The sequence below is a fragment of the Hibiscus syriacus genome, unplaced genomic scaffold, assembly GCF_006381635.1.
Source record: "Hibiscus syriacus cultivar Baekdansim isolate YM2019G1 unplaced genomic scaffold, ASM638163v2 tig00116996_pilon, whole genome shotgun sequence".
Classification (NCBI taxonomy): Eukaryota; Viridiplantae; Streptophyta; class Magnoliopsida; order Malvales; family Malvaceae; genus Hibiscus; species Hibiscus syriacus.
The window spans coordinates 2538131-2559274 of NW_024063512.1; positions in this window are offsets into that span (position 1 = coordinate 2538131).

The window sequence follows — 21144 nt, forward strand, 5'->3', positions numbered from 1 at the left end:
TGGATAGTACTTTTTGGACACTACAATACTGTGCTTGAGGGGTATGGGATTGTCTTTGTTTCCCCTTGTATTGTTATACCTCCTCAGATCTTCTCTAGAGGTAATATTTTCGATATTATTTGCCATCTATTTAACATTGAGATTTATAGTATTTGATATCTTTCCAAGTTTTTTTAAAATCTTTAGAATATCATATATTTTTTACAATTAACACACTTTTAACGTGATCTAACATACTTATGTGATATGTTAGAACTTAAATTTATTATCTGAAAACTATATTCATTGGTCCTGTCTGTTTACATATAGCTATAATTTATGATCCTAGGTTTGTTCTCAACTAAGATAGAGTGAAAGAGTTAACTTCTTCTTCTTCCTCCTCTCTCTTTACCTAAATATAAAAAACATCGTTTATTATTTTTAATCGGTCATTGACCGTAAATCTACCAACTGTGATTCTCCACTCAAATTGAAATGATTGAACCGTCTATGACTGATACAACACGTATATATCGAGATCTTCTACCTTTGGTTGGACCGCAAATATATAAACACGGCAGACGATAGGCTTTGGTGTTGTTTGTTATGTTTTGGTCCTGTTAAATATGACTTTGATCGATGAATGTGTAACCAATATTCCACATTTCAGACCCACTTTTTAAAACTTGATAAATTTTAACGAGCATTCCGGTTTCCGTATATGCTTATTTTTACATTAACATGACCGGGGAATTCAAAAGTATCTCTTTTAGGGTTCATAACATGCTTTGTTTTCTCCAAAAATATTTAATGGAACGAAAGATATACTTTGAAAACGATGCCTACTTTAGGCTTTAAATTTCAAGCTAATTATTCATTCTTTGTTGGTATTATATTATGACTTTGTACTGGAAGCCTAAAAGGCATATTTTTATAAATTATTAAAGAATTATATTAAAATATTAAAAATAAAGATATCAAGTATAAATATTATAGTAAAATTTAGAGATAATGTATAAATTTATACATTCTTAATATACAAATATAAATATTATTAATAACAGCGGTGGAACAGTACGTTTTCATGCCGAAACATTCGGCGCCTGTAGGATGCATAGTAAACATTGTAACTAAAAACAATTGGTTGGAGACAAAGGCAACATTCGAATGATGAGTAGGTCTGTTGGAACTGTTTGTGAAGCTATTTATGTGTTGTTGACTGAAACAACCCAAAAGATAACTTGGAGATATATAAATTAACAATGATTGCTGTTTTCGGAGAGGAATATGAAACATCAGCAGCTGACAAGGGTCAAATCTTTGCAGCAGGAAAACGAAAGATCACTTCCAATGGCACATTTTGGAGTAATTTATACCTTAGAATGATAGACGTTTCGAAATCGGATCCTAACAGTCCCCACAAATGCAATAATTTTAAGGGTAAATTATAAGTTTAGTATCTAGGCTATTGCTTTTGTTCCATTTTGGTACTTGACCTTTATTTTTTTTCAAAACCATGCATAACATTTAGTTTAAGTTTTATTTTGGTTTCCATTGTTAAAAACTTAATGGTGATGTTGACGTATTATCATATGGTAGTACCAAGTCATCATTGAAAAATTAAAAATATCATGACAATAGTTATGTTAATTTTTTTAATGATGGGGTATCAACTCTAAACCTAAACAAAACGTTAAGTATGATTTTGAAAAAAAATAAAGTTTGGGTATCAAAATGAAGCAAAAACAATAGATTAAGTACTAAATGTATAATTTACCTTAATTTTAATTATATGTGACATATATTTAAATATTAATAAGAAAAAATATTAACAATATTATAAATAAATTATTTAATTTAAAAATTATAAATGAATAATTTAATCAATTGATTGTTACAAATATATTATTAGATCATTAAATATTAAACGGTTTTATGTTATTAATATGTTATTTATTAAAAAAAATATTCAAAGAACCACAATCAAGTCACTCAATCATGTTGTGTGTTATTATATATAGTGATCGGCGAACCTCAAAATTTACTATAAGATCCACTTTGATCTTCTTCGTTCAATTAATCATATTAGATTCCATATAGTATCTTTTAAAAGTTATAAAATCCACCATCAAATGGCATCCACCTCAGAAAATATTCCTCCTCCCCCCTAAAAATAGCCTCTCCACTCTTTGGATAGTTGAATGGAGCCCTCAATCTTTGAGAAGTCCAAAACCAAAATGAGTAGCTTTTATTTTCTTGATTAATTGAGTGATTCATTTGTGTTTTTTTTAACTAGATAATATATTTATAATCTCACTAATAATTTGATGACATGTGATATAATTTACTCAATAAAATTATTAAAATGATTTCTTAGTGATGTCTTTTAACGAGCGTTTAACTGCCTAGTAATTTGTATGCGACAATCAATTAGTTGAGCGAGTCATTTATATTGTTTTTTTAAAAATTGGATGACTTATTTTTAATCTCATTAATAATTGAGGAACTTGTGATATAATTTGTCCTTTAATTATATATGAATGAACAATATTTTTGTGCGCGTGTATTTGGTTTCTTTGTTTTTATTGAATGGAAGAAATTCGTTCACACCATACACTTGGCTGCAAAATTAAAGCTAGTGGATATTGTCCCCCCCCCCCCGCGCAAAATAAATGTTTAAAATACACTTTTTTTTATTGATTTGACGTGTCTAAAATTTACATTAATATAATACTAAAGAAATGTATTACCGAAAATATTAATATTTGTTTAATATTATAGGAAAAATACTATCTAAAAAATTATTTTTTTATCATAAATATTAATTTCACTATCTAATTTTTAGTATAAAAAATAACATTTTAGGTAGCGCTTAATATAAATATTTAATATAAATATTTCCTGTAGAAAAAAATAATATTTTAGGTAGCGTTTTACCGGAAATGTTAAAAAATATTAACATTTCCGGTAACGTCTTTCCTTAGCCGTATATTAAGGCTATCGTACCTTCTCCTAAAATTTTCTTTGGTCAAGTAGGTGTTATGTTTTCATTCCATAACTATTTTCAGGTCACCTATTAGAAAATATTATCGTCCACTGATGAGTTCTTCAAACCATGCTATTTCTTTTATCCTACTCATTGTTACAAACGAAATCCAAGTGATTAGGGATAATTTTTTTGAAGTAGAGGTTTTAATCCCACTTACGAATAAATCAATTTTCACAATTGAAATGCATAGATCAACCCTGATGCAACATGAATATACGAGTTTTCAAAATCGAAGTATTCACGACTTAAGTTTTTTTAATTTCTCAAAAACGAAACCAATTTTCACAAATCTCCCTTTCTTTTTCTGTTTGTTTTACATAATTATTGGATAATCTTTTTAACGAACGATATGAGAATAAGAACAGAATGAAACATTAAACACCTATCTTGATAAAAAAAAAGTTTAAACATCTAAAATCAATAAAATGTATAATTTAAACATTTATTTTATAATGAAACCTTAATCTAATTATGAAGTATAAATGTAGACAAATAATTTGGTTATTAGTTTGTTATTATCACTTAACCAGACTTAAAATATCTTATAAATCACATGGAGAACATATGCATTTGGGAGAGAGAAGTTTGAACTTTCTCATGCTTTCAAGAGCATGTATATCTTTCATATAAGAAAAAAGAGAGTAAATATATCTTTATTCCCTCTTTTATGGGAGAAATTCTAATTTGTCACAACAAATGTGCTCCTAAAATAGACCTACATGCAAAGAAACAAGATAAGAAATGTATTCATTAGTGGTCCAAAATATGCCTCTAAACCCCAATCGAAAAACGTGCACTCAAAGAATAAATGGTCTATCGTCTCCTCAATAATACCACACAACACACACGAGCCATCCACAAACATCCCCATTCTATGAAGCCGGTCCTTAATAGAGAGCCTATTAAGGATACCAAGCCATGTAATTACAAGTCTTTGAACGTTCATAGAAAATCAAATCAATTTATTTTATGGCACTTATCACCCTTTCTCCTAATTTCAAACCGCACATCCCTAGCATTTATAATCCTTATGACAAAAAATAACATTCGAGCCTCATCCCTCAATGAAAGGATCTTCTTCAACCTCTAACTCAACGAACACTTTATCTCAAAGGTCCTACAAATTTGTTCCAGATAGAAAAGGTTTTTTTTAGGAATAAATTTTAAATTAAAATGTCAACGTGAAAAATGTTTTTTATCGGCATATATGTTTTATAAAAAATATTTAAATCTAAATAAATTAAATCATCATCAGTTTGAAAAATAAGGTAAAATTATATTTTTTTAGAATTTAGCCAATACTAACTATTGAAAGAAAATCTTCCGTATATGTAAGACCTATGTATAAATATTCCAATGTCGATGGTAATAAAATGTGTCGCTACCGACGAATATGCTATCCGTCGATATAGACCTAATTAGAGTGACAAATTTTGACTGTCAATAAATGTAAGTCTTGGTATATGATTTTTTTTAGTGATTGTTACATTTCAATATTTTTTTCGTATGTTTATAGCATTGTGATTTTATATATTTCTATATATATTAATAATTCATTTTATATTTAAATATCATCATTTTTATTATTGTGATATATTATATTATTATTCTTAGTGGCGTGATATGTATTATTATCATCGTTTTTGTTCACAAGAAATATATTATATTATTACTTTTTGTTTCTGCTGACCTGATATATGCCATACAATCACTTTTGATGATATGACATATCAAATTATTATTTTCAATAAGCATAATGATAATATTAGCCTCTAACATTCGCACAAATGATCATTTTATTCCTCATTATTTTTTAAGAGTATTTTAGCTCCCAACGTTTCAATTTTTGGTCAAAATAACCTATGTAGGATGTAATCGTTAGTTGACTAACAATCAAAACATGTTGCTGATGTAATATTTTTATATGTATTTAATTGATTACGTGAATATATCATATCATCAATTTCGATGATTTATCACATACCATTTCATTACTTTGAGTGATTTAAAATTGAGCAAGGTTAACGATAAAAACCTTTAATTGCAAATAATACAAAACAATGCACGCGGTCGGTTTGCAAAAGAAAAAACAAAAAGAATGGTCATTTATTTTTAAAGATAAACTCGTTGGACTCTCAAATTATGTGTTTGCTCGTTTTTGGATGACATCTATGCTTTCCGATGGATTAATGGAAATAAATAATATATTAGACTAAGAACGTTGAAAGAAAATTTATTCATAAAATGTAATTGTTTTAAAATGATTTAATCTGAGTTTTGTTTCAGTATTTTACAAAGGAATATTATTTGACACGATATTTTACATGGGAATACAAATTAAAATGATATTTTACATAAATAAATTGATCAATTTTCGATAATTATTATTATTGGGTCTTTTGCTAGCCCTTTAATGAAGAGATAAGATAGAGTTTTAAGGGCAGAGGGCCTTGAAATGTTCTATTGGTGAAACCTTTTGTTTTCCAATGGGAGATGGACCCAGATTTTGGAATAATCTGCATTCAAATCTCAACGACCACAACAGTGGTATGTATTAACAGTATAATTTTTTTTAAAAATATATACCAATAAAATTTTAAGATTAACACGGTCAATTAAATAGATAAATAATTAAATAAAATTTAGATTTTATGATAAACACGTGTCAATCATAAATTAAAGGTGGATCCACCACTCAACCAAGTGGCGATTTTCTTCTCTGTAGAATTTTACAAATGAGTGGTCGGCATCTTCAATGAAAATGACCAACTTCGACTGCAAATCTTCTAAGTTCTGCATTTTTGAAAATCTTGAATTTTCTATAATAAATTTTCATATTAATTGAATGGGAAACATCATCCTTAGAATTGCAGGACATAGGTGTACAAAGAAGTTTTCCGAGGAATATAATAATTATTCAAAATAAAAAATAAAAAATATTCTTTTAATATTTTAACTTAATTAACCAACCAAAATTACATATAGAATAATATTTTAAAAGTATTTTGGATGAATATTCTTCTTCCCCTTAGCTAACACGAAATAAGTCGATGCAAATGACAAAATCAGTGAAACAAAATTAAGAAGTTTAAAAATACTTAATTATTAAAAAATTGAATAAATTGACCCCCTTTTTTAATCTCAATTGGAGATTATGCGTCGATAAAAATGATTTTATTTTAGTTTCCTATTTTTTTCCTTGACGTTTGTTTTTCTTTTCTCCTGTTTCCCATATACTTTACACACCGGTTGAGTTTATATTATATTATATTATATTGAAGGCACGTATGCATATATATAATATAAAAATAATAATCTATTGGGTTGTCAATCACAAGAAGTTTCTTCTGGGCTAACATTTTCTTTGGTGGATGTAGAAAGCCCTTTTCGATAATACACAAATCGAACGAAAGCTACTATTTTTTCATTATTAAAATTTTTCGGACTAATTATAATCTTATTATTAATTAACAACCATCTATGCGGACGAATAACACATGTCCTTTAAATTAATAAAATTTCAAGTTTTAAATTGTCATATATATTTGGATCTGTTGATATAATCTTACTTAGGGCAATACGGGCAATGGCATGTGGGCTGCTAATAATACTCCATGAAAAACATTTTGTATACATTTATGACCGAAGAAAATGACTCAAAGGTGGGAGAAATCTTAACTGTGTGGTAAGTTAACAAGCTTCAATATCTATCGAACATGGTTAACGTATGGATTTATACTAAAAAATGAATTTATAAAATTTTATAGATAAAAAATCTATTTTTTAAAAAAGAATTTAACAGAAGCGATCGTCCTCATCTACTCTTTGAGTATATCCCCGTATCAAAGACTTAATGAAATGATACCAAACCAAAGGGGTGCAACGCCACGGTTGGGACATCATTAAATTAAATGGTGGTATTAATTATAGCTACAAAAAGGAGGTCATGTTTGCAACTTTATATTTTTACTGTAATCATGTTTTTGGTCTTAACCAAGTGCCATTTTAGCCTTTAATTTTTATTTTTCTCTTTTATTCTTCAATTTTTTTTTTCAAAATTAATATATTTTGTACATGAAAAGGCTCTCGACTCTAGTATTTGGGTATTGGATGGATGTTAAAAAACCTTTACCAATAAATAGCGAGCATGTCCAGCTGGTCCCTTGGTGGGAAAATGGGCTGAAGGGTCATCTCTGACCCAAACACTAAGTTAGCCCAGTGCCATTCCTGCTAAATTCAGCACCATTAATTTAGGTTAAATTTAGTATTGTTTTTAAATGAATGTTTAATGTGAAAATAAACGTCCAAACTATACTTTAAGTTAATTTTAAGTTCTTAAAGAATTTTTTCGTTAAAAATAGACGGCTAATGTTTTTTTCCATTACACTTTTAGGCGTCTAACATTTTATCTGTTACACTTTTAGGTGCCTATGTAGTAACGACCATTAAAAAAAGTCGTTAAGTGACACATATCATGTTTATATTTTGGTTTAATGTAAAGATAAATGTCCAAACTATATCATAAGTTAACTCTAGGTGCCTAAAGAATTTTTCGCTAATAATATGTGCCTAACATTTCCGACGTTACACTTTTAGATGCATAGGTTGTAACGATCGTTTAAAAATCGTTAAGTAACACGTCATATTTATATTTTTAAAACCTTTATTTAAAAAAATAATATTTATATTATTTTAAAAATATTTTTCCTAAAATTAAAAAAAATCTACCACCCTAAAATCTCTCATTTCGACCTCATTACCAGTTGTTGTTGAACATCACCGGTCGCCTTCACCATCTTCGAACAATCACTCACCTGTCGCTGGACCTCCACTGTCGACCATCCCTCTTGTTGTCATCCCAATCCCCTTAAATCTATAAATCCAAGCTTAAATATTTAAACCTAATATTCAAAACCCTAAATCTAATTCCAAATTTATCATTCTCACACTAAATTAACTTTAAGGATTTATGGAGACGTTGGAGGAAGATTTCGAATGCAACTGAGGAAGGGGAATTTTTTTGCGCAGGCAGGAGGGGATAATTTTTTTCTTAATATTTTGGAAAAATATATTTTACTTTAAAAAAATAAAGATTTTAAAAATATATAAATACGATATGTGTCAGATAATGATTGAATTTAACGATTATTACAACCTAAGCACTTAAAAATGTAATGTCATGATTACGCCAATGCCATTCATGCTAAATTCAGTACCATTAGTTTAAGTTAAATTAATATTGTTTTTTAAAAGAATGTTTAATGTAAAAATAAGTATTCAAATTATACTTTAAGCTAACTTTAGGTGTCTATTTTTTTTGTTAAAAATGGATGTATAATGTTTTCTCCGTTACAATTTTAGATGCTTAACATTTTCTCTATCACACTTTTAGGTGTCTACGCAGTAATGACCGCTAACAAAAATCGTTAAATGTCACATGTCATGTTTATACATTGGTTTAATATAAAAATAAGTGTTTAAACTATATCATAAGTTAACTTTAGGTGCCTAAAGAAATTTTCTCTAAGAATAATTATCTAACGTTTCCTACATTACATTTTTTTGGGTGCATATGCTCTAATGATCATTTGAAAATTGTTAAGCAACACATATCATATTTATATTTTTTAAAACCTTTACTTTTTTTAAAAAAACTTAATAATATTATTCTTTTTAATTTTTTTTAAAATTACAGAAAACCTACAACCCTAAAATCTTTCATTTCAACTTCATTATCAGCGGTCGTCAACCATCATTGTCGTCGAATATCCACTACCGATCATCTCTCTTATTGTCGACTCAATTGTCGAACAACCCTAAATTTTTTGCATAGGTGAGCGGGTTGCACAAGCGGGTGGGGAGAATTGTTTTCTTAATTTTTTTTTGGAAAATGATATTTTAATTTTGTTTTAAAAAATAAAGATTTTAAAAATATATAAACACAACAAGTGTCAGATTACGACCGAATTTAACAATTATTACATCCTAGACCCCTAAAAATGTAATGTCAAAAGCATTAGACATCTATTTGTAATAAAAAAATTCTTTAGGCACCTAAAGTTAACTTAAGATAAAATTTTTAATTTTATTTTTACATTAAACCATAAAAGAATATGATAAAAACATCTGAAAAAAATAATTATTTATTAATTATTTGATTTAAGATTTAGATGTTTGTTATTATTAATTTTTAAAAAATTATTTATCTAACATGTCTAGTTTTAAAATTACTTTTAACACTAAAAGTATTTTGAAAAAATAATGATAAAGGAGACCTTGTTGAATCAGACAATAGCCTTGCATTTCGTCCGCTACTGCTCTGAAAGAATGGAAAAAAAAGTGGCGTCGATTCAAAGCATTCTGGGTTTGATTTTGACTTTCTTTCACTTCAATACATGGCTTAAATTTACGAAGTAGAAAAGTTTGTACCACATACATTCAATTATGGCCACCAGATGGGTCATGGAAATGACAGCATCACAGCCCCTTGGCGAAACGTGGAGTTCAAAGAATGGCATGGCCTCCGAAAACGATGGAACAAGAGCTCCGTCCAAGCAGCCTGGACTGGACTGGACTGTTCAAATATAAAAATTATTAAATATTAAGGGTCGAACTAAAAATGATAAGTTCTCAATTTTTTGTCTAATTACAACTTAAATTATTGTAAGTTTAAATATTAGATAAATTAGAAGTTGTCTTTTGAGTTTTTTTTTTAAATTAGGGTGAGTACAAGGTAATATATATAAAATATTTTCAATTATTTGATAATGAACTATCATACCCCTATATACATGCTTGAACTCAAGACTTCAAGAATAACAACAATCATTTAATTACTAAAATTTCTTGGTTCATACTGAATTTCAAATTTAAATACTAATAAATATTTATATTTTTTTTAAATAATATAATATTTCAATCTCTACAAAAATTTAATTCTGATTCGTCCCTGCATACTCCTACACCAGTATCCCCATCATTATTTCCCCCACTTTCCCAAAGAAAAGTACTCGCTTTCAGTCCTACCCAATGCCATGGAACACCAAAAGAAGACATGGAAATCTCTAGTAATAGACACGTAAAGCTCAACACTGAAAAGGGTCATTTAATACAGCCGGGAACATCGTCACCTCTTCCTCCTCCTCCTCGGCCTCGCCATATAATACTCTTAAGGCACGGACAGAGTGAAGGGAATGTGGACGAGAGTGTGTACACAAGAGTTGCTGATCCCAAGATTGATTTAACCGATAAAGGCAGGGCTGAGAAATGTGGATGGAGGATAAGGGAAATGATTGAGAAATATGGAGGTGATGATTGAAAGGTCTATTTCTACGTATAACCGTATAAAAGAACACTAGAAATTAGAGTTTTAAATCACGGTCTAAAAATATGATTTCGTATGCGAAATAACGGTTTCGCCGCCATCCGAGTTACCCGCTATACACGTAATAGTGTCTAATAGCGTCCGCGACAACCACAATCATGATAAACTCGAAATGATCGAAAACGCGACCACGATTTGAAACCCTGCTCGAAACACTTCGTCACTTGAGTTGTGCATTCGAGCGCTCTAGAATTTCAGGCATGCGGGAAGAGCCTCGAATCCGCGAACAGACTTTGGTAGCTTACTCTCTTTCTCTTATCTGTTGGGAAATTAAACGAGTAATTTCCCTATAACCAAATTAGTGAGAATGTGAAATAAAAGCGGAATAATAACACAAGAAATTGATAACGGAGTTCGGCCAATTATGCCTACATCTCTAGACTGCTGTAGATCTTTTACTAAAGGGAGAAAATTTACTGGTGTTTACAAAAAAACACTCACAACTCACAACCCAATTACACCATGAAAATTGCTCTCAATTTTCTCTCACTAAAGTTTTTCTCTCTAAGCTTTTCTTTGTGTATTTCTTGCTTAGATGTTTAAGAACCTGTTGGGGTGAGCTATTTATAGATGCATAAGCCCCCCCAATTCTATTTCTACCAACTAATTCATTTAATTGGCTTTCCTTAATTTCAACAAAGGATTCACCGTCAATTGGGTTGTTGGCTTGGAAAATAATTTCTCCTATTGTCATTTATTGCACCTGTAAGTTTGACTTGACAACTAATTTGGTAACCAATTTCTCCTATTGCCATTTATTGCACCTGCAAGTTTAACCAACAATCTCCCACTTGAAGACTGATTTTAATCTGTCTTCAAACCTCGATCAATGCAACATCATTTCTGGTCTTGTCACTATAACATCCTCAATACCAGGTTAGTAACTAAATTGTAAAATTTCATAATTTGGTGATTAAAGTAAAATAGTAGAATAGTTCACTGATTTATTTCAAAATATTTCCTAAAAGTTGTTAGTAATTATAAAAGGAATTAAAGGGTAAAATGGTCATTTGACAAGAAAGATATTTCCCCTTTATATGAATGATTCACGTGGGGGGAAGATAGTTATCTAAAACTCTTTCTTTTTCTCCCTTCTTCTTTCTCCTCCCCGTGGAAGCTAGGCAAAGGTAAGATTTCTTTGTTGTTGATTATTAGCTGAAATTTAAGTTGGGTTTTGATCATTAGATAATAACTAAGCTTAAGGAAAGCTTAAGTTATCTTAAAATCAAAAGATAAAGGAGTTAGGGAAGATTAAAGATTTGGAGTTCTTGAGTGAAATATTAAAAATAGAGTTGATAAGTTGAATTTGACTTGTCATCAGCTTAATTAAGAAGTATTAAGTGTTAGAATTGGATTTGAAACATGTTGAAAATTGGGTATGATTCTTGAAGTTCATAAAGAGGAGAAGTTTTTGAGGTTTAATATGTGATAAATGAGTAGAAATTGGTTTAAGTATATATATTTGATTTAAGAATATGAAAGGGAATGAAACATGAAGAATTGAAGTTGGAAATAGTGAATTTTCGTTCATGAACAGAGATTTATGGGCAAAATTTGCAGATTTCAATAGGGGTACCAATACCCCCTAAAGGAAAAAGTGAATATGGTCTATTAAATTTGTTTAAGTTATCGGTATCAAATTACAAGGTGTAGATATATGATAATTACCTTAAAATGTATGGTTATGTAGACATTGAACGTGAGCGAGTTCCGGAACAATTGAAGAGTTAGGATCAAATCAAAGTAAGCAAGGCTAAGGTGAGTGCATTTTAGTTTATAGGATTATAAGGAATTGGACTTGTGATAAGTCTATTTCCAATAGTTATAGTGTATGGAGTATTGATTATAAGGATGTGAATGGCATGAAATGTATGTATACTTGATTATATGAACTGATATGTGCTTGTATGTGCTATATGAGTTATGAGAAAAAGATGATTCAAAGTATGTGTGACATATATATATATATGAACATATGTGGACAAGATATGACATACGTACATGAATAAATGAGAAATGATATAAACCATATGAAATGATCTACATGATTACATGTAATACGTGATTACATGCACTTGTGATACATGTTAAATGATATGAGATAGATGTTTACACATACATGTGGTATGTGACAGAAGAAAAGAAATATGTGATCATAAGAGCAATGATATGAACTGTGATAAATGATAATGCCCATGTTATGTGATATGAGAGCTAGTGATATAGTTGGCATGCCAAGAGTCGAGGGTTATACAGTGGTCCTTCGGGACATAGTGGTCCTTCGGGACATAGTGGTCATTCGGGACAAATTTCATATGCCACTCAGTGGGAATTATACGAGCTGTGGTGACAACATAAGTGCACAACCTCAACGTACTCAAATACCTTAAGTTCTCAGTAAATGTACATGGGCTTACAAAAGATATCAAAAAGTATACAGGGTATTTCAAGAGAATAAATAAATCAATTAATATGATACTATGTGTGCTCTGTGGTGAAATGATACATGTGTTCCATGATATGTATAGAAATGTTCAGTATATGCTTATATGATAGAAAGGAATTAGTGATAGTAATGTAAGTATTGATAAACATGTTAATGGATTATAAGGATTATAGGATGCTATGTGTGTTACATGATGTATAGAAGCAAGAATGTAAATTATAATATACGTTGTTGTGTGTGTATTGTTTAATTAAGAATGACTAAGAGATATAAATGATAATGGAATGAGGTAAGGATGATATATATATATTCAGGTATGTATTCTGTTATAAGAAACGTTCTATGATTTTATTATATGTTTTATATGCCTCACTAAGTCTATGACTTAGTGTGTGATTGTTTCATACGTAGGTTTCGAGAAGAGGAAGATTGATAAAAGTTATGCAATACATGTCAATTCCTCCTTTCCAAAGATCAGATCAGAAAAGAATTAAATAGTATGTATTTTGTAATAATGATAGTGGTTAGCATGTAATAAAGATTTGAATTTGATATGTTTTTATTGGTTGGTAAAATCATATGATTGAGTTTTGTAATGTTTTAAAGGTGTATTTGTAAATGGAAATTTTATACGAATGAAAGCTTCGTATTTTATGAGTTTTATATATGTTTGTTGAAGCTACTGTAGCAGTACTATAGCAGGGTATCAGTACCCTGTAGCAGGGTATCGATACCCCTGAAGCAATATGGAAAATTTTTAATATTCGGTACTGTTTACAGTACTGTTCATTACTGTTAACGACACTGTTCATACCATATAGTACTGTTCATAAATATGTATTTTTATTAAATTTTTATAATGAAGCATAATTTAATAGAATATTATTGTATTTTCTTAATATAAGTTCAAATGTTTTGCTATCTTACAAGAATATGGTTTCAAAAAGTCAACGTGACATCTCGGATTCGTATTCGGGTCGAATATGGGTTGGGGTGTTACAGTTACTCTAGCATGCCAACTGAAGTTGGACACAACTTCAGTTTGTCTGTAGTCACCATCTTTGTTAACATGTCTACCGAATTTTGAGCTCCACTAGTCTTTTCAAGTTTCAAAATCCTATCTTCCAGAAGAGACCAGATAAAATGATATCACAATTGTATGTGCTTCGTCCTGGAATGAAAAGACGGATTCTTCGCTAGATAGATAATGTAACACCCCAATTTAGGGGCTAAATTTTAGGAATTTTAAAGTGGTGAATTTAATTTGGTATTTTGGAAGAACATTGAGGATTAAATTGTAAAAATCGTAAAGTTGGCAGACTATTTTAAGAAGTGCAGGAAGTTCATTGACTAAACTCATGGTTTACCCATTTTTTATGGGATGAATTATAACCCCCACATCCCATGTGTTTTTCTGCATAAATTTCTCAGTTTTTCCTCTCCAATAACCCTCTTTTCAACTCCGATCTACTCGTCGTCCGACCTCCGGTCGTCGAACCGAAACCACCATCGTGTTCGTTGTCGATCGAGGAACAAAACCCGTCAAACCTTTCGTCGTGAATCATCACTGTTTGTTGTTAATTTCAGTCGGAAATATCATCGGTAATAACTCGATTTTAGTTGGTTTTTCGTCGATTCACGACGATCCCGTCATCCGTTTACGATACCTCTCGCACCATCGTGTTCCTTGTACCGTTCCGAGTCTGCCGGTGTTCTCCTTGTCTCCGTCGGCTGCGGCGCGTGAGGAGGTGAATCGATTAAAGTTTTCGATGTTTCATAATCGAGCTCTCCGCCGTTCAAAATTGTGAACCGAGCTTGGTAAGTGCCTCAAAATCGCTTAAAATAAATTTTATGATTTTTTTCGGGAATTTTCTGACACCGTAGCACTGTTCACGCACCGCACCCGCCACCCCCGAGAGTGGGCAACGTCTGGGTGATAATTTTGTAATTAAATTATGTTTGGGTGTTATTTGTGTAAAATTCGGGTGTTAGTTTCATAAATATTTTCAGAATGTGGCTAATTTGGTAATTAATTTATGTTAGGGTTATATTTGTGTAAAATGGTCGACCGTTAACCGGCGTTGACCACAGTTGACCATAAGTTTGACCGACTTTGACCGGACATTAAACGACATTTGACTTTGACCGAGTGTACCTATCCTGACATTTTTCGACGTTCCAAATCCGATTCCACAGTCCGTTTTTCGAAATTCGGACCTGAAGGCCTCGAAATTACCTGTCAAACCTATTGACTTTGACTTTGATCGAAAATTCAAGATTTTTGAAAAGTCATATTTTATGTTTTCGACGTCCTGAATCTGAATTTTAAGTCTGTTTCGCCAAATTCGAATCCAGTAAGCTATTTTTCACTAATTTATCATCCGATTCGATCTGTTTTTCAAAATTAAGCTCTGTTTTTATGTAATTTCTGTTGATATGGATCCGAGAAAATATTGGAAGATGATTTTAAGATCGAGGATGTTTGAATGGAATTTAATGGTCGATCAGTATTATACGTAAATCGAGGTAATACTTTACTACCTCTTTATGCTTTATGGAACATAATGATATTGGTAAATGCATGAATAAGATAATGTTGATCACTTTTGTGGAGTTGAATAATTTATACACTCGATATGAATATGGTAAAAATTCTGTAACTGAATCCGAATCGAATGACTAATATAAGAGATTGTGGAATTGTTATAATTAAATTACAAGTTTGTGATTGGTGATAAAGAAATCAGCTCTGGATTTGTAACTTATATTTTATATCATCAAAGGTTAAATGATAAAGGTACTTGGATGGAAAATTATGAGAATACTTCGGTAGGATAAAATTACGAAAATACCCTTATATTGTAAGATGACAACAATTGTCCCTGAAAGTTGGTTAATAACTCTGAAAAGACATATTGATTCGGTAAAATTTCATATGTGCATAAGAAATGCTAGTTTTACTTAGGAAATACGGATAACCGGTTTTTAAACCTAAGAGGGTTTGTGCAAGATACTAGAAGTCGGTTAAAGAATCATTTCAAGATCAAAGAATGTTCGGGAAAGCAATTAACCATTGGATCTCTAAAGTATAATTATTTTCACTAAGAGTTAATACCGAAATTATCTGGTTAAGAAATTACAAAAATGCCCTTGAGAGGTAAAAATAGTCCAAGTTGACTCTGAATGAGAAAGTAACATGAGAATTTGTTTTTAAACCGATAAATTACTGATTTGATTGTTGAGATCCAATTTTTGTATGGAAAATTCTTGATAGTCCGTCAGTAACATCCGAGAATGCATTTAACCTAGAAATCTCCGACTTGAATAAGTACATGAAGAATAATAATTTATCGATGGTGATATATTGCCAGAATAGTTCGAAGGGACTGACATAAATGATAAGTTTGAATTAAATAATAAAACTGGACGGAAGAAAATAATTGAAATATTCTAGATCTGTAAGATGGCCAAAATACCCCATGTAATGGAAATGATTAAAGAATATCACCAAGCCAGGAATGAATGAATATCTTCAAGCTTTGAAATGAATGGAAGATCACTGAGCATGAAAAGGACCAAAATACCCTTATGTCCTAGACTAAGTAAATGTCTTGGATTATTTAAGAAATTCAAATAAACATGGATGTTGTACTACTCTTAAAGGTTATAGAATGCAACTTAAGTCGGTCAACCAATGCTAGTGCTGTATCAATACTTGAATGGCATAAGAACCACTTAAATGCTTGTTCGTTTCCTCAAGTTTGAATTGATGATAATTTTGGAAGTACTCAACTCAACGCTAGAGCATATTCGATAGTAAGTAATGGATATCCGTAAGATAAATCAACCACGAATACTAGAATGACTCTAGTATATGACTAAATTGAACTTAATGGAAATGCAATATGTATTTGGAATTCAGAAATGTCTAAATTACTCGGGAAAACTCTGAAGTAACATGAATAGACATGATTGTTAAATGAACTAGATAACCTCAATGAATGAGGATTAGATAAGTGATTTGGATGAGTTTGGAAACACAGTTGAACTTACATGATGAAGTGTCTTTATGGGTTATGAACCATGAATCAAATATGTCTGTATTTCCTGATATCGTTGAAACATGGAAATGAAATAAAGACAGTTGGGAGATCTCTTCAGCGATGATTATGGGGATGATCTATGGATATGCATTATGGTATTAAAGAGTGAATACACTGGAAGGATAATGAATTGACTTGTTGATATGCATCGGTTTGAGAGTTGTGTAACTCGAGTTGTTTGATAATACGGTCGATAGTCATAGATTGTAAATGACTTGAATATTCGATTCTATATTTTCATCTAAAATCACTTCGGTCATGTTTGAAAACGCAAGTAACACAGAAGGAAAAGATTCAGAATACCTCATTTGGTTCAATTGAGCTGAAATCCTATGACTTCAAAGTATATTCTTGAATACCCCTGATGTTTGGGTAATGGAATCACTCGCAGTAAATTTGAATTTAGAATTATTATGTATAAAGGTTCCTGAACGTTTTCCTGGTGCACATAGAAACTTAGTGGAATTTTAAATTATCAATCTGAAATGTCTGATTAGATCGGTTAGAAATCGATTCTCTTCAATAAGATCTTATTACTGGAATCTGATCAAATTGCACAAGTTCATGTTATCCATATTGAAAACTACAAAATGCATCTGAAAAATATTTTGATTCTCTAGTGTGTTCCTTATATTTTGAAAAATTGTTCTATTGTTTTAACATGTGGTACACTGAAATCTATGGTTATTGTTTTATGGATGCACTGACTTAACGGTGATGGGTTATGGATTTGTATAATTGTATAAATTGTATCTTGGAGATATAGATTTGTAAAGTACAACTCTGATCAAGCTGGAAAATTTTTATGGACCTAATGTGACACTTAGGTAGGCTCTGCGGTCCTAAGATCATTCTCGGGTAGGCCCTGCGGCCCTAAGATGTGTTCTTAGGTAGGCCCCACTGCCCCAAAATTTATCTTGGGTAGGCTCTCAAGCCCTAAGATGTTCCCTTAGGTTAACTCTTTGTAAGATGGTTTTAAAATACGAGTTTAAAAAGCTCCACTATAGTATGGTTTATGGGATTTTACTGAACTATCATTTGATTAGTGTACCTATTATGGTTTTATCGTACTGATGGAACACACTAGGCATCCTATTCGACCTCATGAAAACGTGATTGTATGAAAGGTTTCTTATGAACTGAGATTCATGTCTTTTACTCGATGAACTACTAATAGAACCCCAGATTATTCAGCAATTGGTATACGTTTGATTCAATAAGGAAATTATGGGTTCTTATTTATCTGCATGTCATGTAGCATCATCTGGTAGTTCTGTATTACTGAGCTTTCTGAAGCTCACTCTATTACTCACCATTGCAGGTTAAAAGTATTGTACCAGTGAATCTATCGAATTCAGTAAGGGAACTCTTCCGGCATTGTTTGCAGAGTATGGTACATGTGATTAAGGGGCATATAGATTGTATTTTGTTTTTATATCAGAGTCTGATAAACCCGTTTTATTTCTGAATAATAATAAATCATTTTATGATTTTACATGTTTTAAGAAAAGTTTTAAAGTTTTCGCTATTTCTACGATGGGTCACTCCGGTGGCCCTAATGTGACGCTCCAGATCGGATCGGGCTATCCGCATCGGTCTGAGGGGGTTACATTTAGTGGTATCAGAGATATGGTTTGAGTAAAAAAATTTCAAGATAGACCGGCCGGTCGAATGTTAAAATATGTCTGATTAATATATGCCCCTAGACTACAATCGTACTTCTCTGAGCCGGAACTCCAAGATTGAGTCCCTATTTGTAACGAGAAAATCTAAGTTTTCTATCCGTTAGGACTCTACCATTGCATAAAGGAATATCGATAATGTCCATTTAAACGGTGTAAAGTACCTCACGAGCCAGGTGAGAGTTACTCATCTGAGAAATTCTGACTCGACTCCAGAAATGAAATTGGGATATGCTACTGCTCTATAAGCCTATTCTCATGAGCAAGACTGAATTGATTACTCAAGGAATTTTTTGTTCGGATTCTTTGATTGAAATGAGGGAGAGTTCTGATAAGAATGTATACTCAGCTGGTTAAGAATTTGTAGAGGATTCGTACTTTTGGTAAAAACAATGTGAAGTTATGAAAGAACTGATGGAAGTTTCATTTATGCATTTCTGTGACATGAATGAATTTTGAGGACGAAATTCTTTTAAGGAGGGGAGGATTGTAACACCCCAATTTAGGGGCTAAATTTTAGGAATTTTAAAGTGGTGAATTTAATTTGGTATTTTGGAAGAACATTGAGGATTAAATTATAAAAATCGTAAAGTTGGCAGACCATTTTAAGAAGTACAGGAAGTTCAGTGACTAAACTCATGGTTTACCCATTTTCTTTATGGGATGAATTATAACCCCACATCCCGTGTGTTTTTCTGCAGAAATTTCTCAGTTTTTCCTCTCCAACAACCCTCTTTTCAACTCCGATCTACTCGCTGTCCGACCTTCGATCGTCGAATCGAAACCACCATCGTGTTCTTTGTCGACCGAGGAACAAAACCCGTCAAACCTTTTGTCATGAATTGTCGCCGTTCGTCGTTAATTTCAGTCTGAAGTATCGTTAGTAATAACTCGATTTTAGTTGGTTTTTCATCGATTCACGACGATCCGGTCATCCGTTTACGACACCTTTTGCACCATCGTGTTCCTTTTGCCGTTTCGAGTCTGTCGATGTTCTCATTGTCTCCGTCGACGGCGGCGCGTGAGGAGGTTAAGCGGTCAAAGTTTTCGACATTTCGGAATCGAGCTATCCGCCGTTGAAAATTGTGAACTGAGCTTGGGAAGTGCCTCAAAACCGCTTAAAATAATTTTTAGGAATTTTTCCAGGAATTTTCTGACACTGTAGCGCTGTTCACGCGCCGCACGCGCCACCCCCAAGAGTGGACATCGACTGGGTGATAATTTTGTAATTAAATTATGTTTGGGTGCTATTTGTGTAAAATTCGGGTGTTAGTTTCGTAAATATTTACAGAATGTGGCTAATTTGGTAATTAATTTATGTTAGGGTGATATTTGTATAAAATGGTCGACCGTTGACCATTGACCGTCATTGACCACAGTTGACCAGAAGTTTGACCGGCTTTGACCGGGCATTAAACGACATTTGACTTTGACCGAGTACACCTATCCTGATAATTTTCGATGTTCCAAATCTGATTCCGCAGTCAATTTTTTGAAATTCGGACCTGAAGGCCTTGAAATTACCAGTCAAACCCGTTGAATTTGACCGAAAATTCAAGATTTTCAAAAAGTCATATTTTATGTTTTCGACGTCTTGAATCTAAATCTGAAGTTTGTTTCACCAAATTCGAATCCGGTAAGCTATTTTTCACTGATTTATCATCCGATTCGATCCGTTTTTCAGAATTAAGTTTCGTTTTTTATGTAATTTCTGTTGATATGGATCCGAGGAAATATTGGAAGATGATTTCAAGATCGAGGACGTTTGAATGGAATTTAATGGCCAATCAGTATTGCATGGAAATCGAGGTAATACTTTACTACCTCTTTATGCTTTATGGAACATGTTGATATTGGTAAATGCATGAATAAGATAATGTTGATCACTTTTGTGGAGTTGAATAATTTATACACTCGATATGATTGTGGTAAAAATTCTGTAACTGAATACGGATCGAATGACTAATATAAGAGATTGAGGAATTGTTAGAATTAAATTACAAGTTTGTGATTTGTGATAAAGAAATCAGCTCTGGATTTGTAACTTATATTTTATATCATCAAAGGTTAAATGTTAAAGGTACTTGGATGGGAAATTATGAGAATACTTTGGTAGGATAAAATTATGAAAATACCCTTATATTGTAAGATGACAAAAATTGTCCCTGGAAGTTGGTTAATAACTCTGAAAAGACATATTGATTCGGAAAAATTTCATATGTGAATAAGAAATGCTAGTTTTGCTTAGGAAATACGGATAACCGGTTTTTAAACCTAAGAGGGTTTGTGCAAGATACTAGAAGTTGGTTAAAGAATCATTTCAAGATCAAAGAATGTTCGGGAAAGCAATTAACCATTGGATCTCTAAAATATAATTATTTTTGCTAAGAGTTAATACCGAAATTATCTGGTTAATAAATTACAAAAATGCCATTGAGAGGTAAAAATAGTCCAAGTTGACTCTGAATGAGAAAGTAACATGAGAATTTGTTTTTAAACTG